Here is a 1,018-nt window from a genome sequence, read left to right as displayed (position 1 = left end):
TTAACACCCTTTCCCAATGTGGAATTTCCAGCGTGGAACACGACACTGCAAACCTTGTGTCTTGTGAAATCTGTTCATTTACAGAGATATAGGGAACTACTTGTGCTAAACCTGAGTAAATACATTGCCCAATATCTCACACAAAGGACTCATAGATAGCAGGTTTATTAGCATATTATGCTGTATAAAAGTAGAGGGAAGTAAAGGGAGCTCAACACACCTACAGCAGGAAATAAAATCAGGTAAGCAACTACCTCCACAATCTATAGCTCCTAATAAATTTGCCTCATGATATTGTGCTACTGGGGGTTGTGGAATGGTTGGTTTCAGAATGTTCCTGCACATTTAAAATGAATCAGACATACATGGACCTACATGTTGCAATTGTTGAACATGGCATAATCCCACCACATAGAGGGAGTCTTTGGTGAATCCTTTTTCTATTGTTGGAACGACAGATCAAAAGACTCCCGAAGAAAGACAGAGGAAAGATGAAAGCCGTATGTTTTTCTCTCCTTCTCCTGCTGCTGGCATGTAGCTTTGGTGAGTCTGCCCATCAAGGTCTTCTTTATATTATTTCATTTCTATGACAGGGACAATGCCAAATAAACACATGTACCAGATTAAAGCTTGATTTCTTATATTCTTATCTCCATTCTTTAATCTCCAGTCTCTCAGTTTACACAATGGATAATCAGATGCACTCCAAAACAACAGAGATAATACTGTTCTTCTGTTTTTTCCAGGAGAGGGCCTGAAATGCAACCGTTGTATTGGCAAAGGCTGCAGAAACACAGTGGAGACCCCGTATTGACCATGACACCTGTACGGTCATATTCAAGCCCCCCACTCCGTGCGTATCTATTATCCTCTTCACTAGGTCAGTATCCACCCTGAGTTTCATCTGTATATATCCCTTCACTAGGCACTTTACTATGTGTGTAACCCTAGGATCAATAACCAATCGGTAAAACACCAAATACTCGGATCCTTTTTGATTGACATCTAAGGGAAAACA

General features: G+C 40.5%; 1 long non-coding RNA gene across 1 annotated transcript; it reads left to right on the top strand.

Annotated features, from left to right (window-relative positions):
- Positions 1-210: 210 nt before the first annotated feature.
- LOC123482533 lies at positions 211-818 on the top strand. Its single transcript, XR_006657784.1, has 3 exons — positions 211-242; positions 459-543; positions 747-818. It is a non-coding gene; the product is annotated as an uncharacterized LOC123482533 (long non-coding RNA).
- Positions 819-1,018: the final 200 nt, after the last annotated feature.

The sequence above is a fragment of the Coregonus clupeaformis genome, chromosome 35 (genome assembly GCF_020615455.1).
Source record: "Coregonus clupeaformis isolate EN_2021a chromosome 35, ASM2061545v1, whole genome shotgun sequence".
Taxonomy (NCBI): Eukaryota; Metazoa; Chordata; class Actinopteri; order Salmoniformes; family Salmonidae; genus Coregonus; species Coregonus clupeaformis.
The sequence above is the reverse complement of the archived record's forward strand: the minus strand, read 5'-3'. Positions and strand labels throughout refer to the sequence as shown.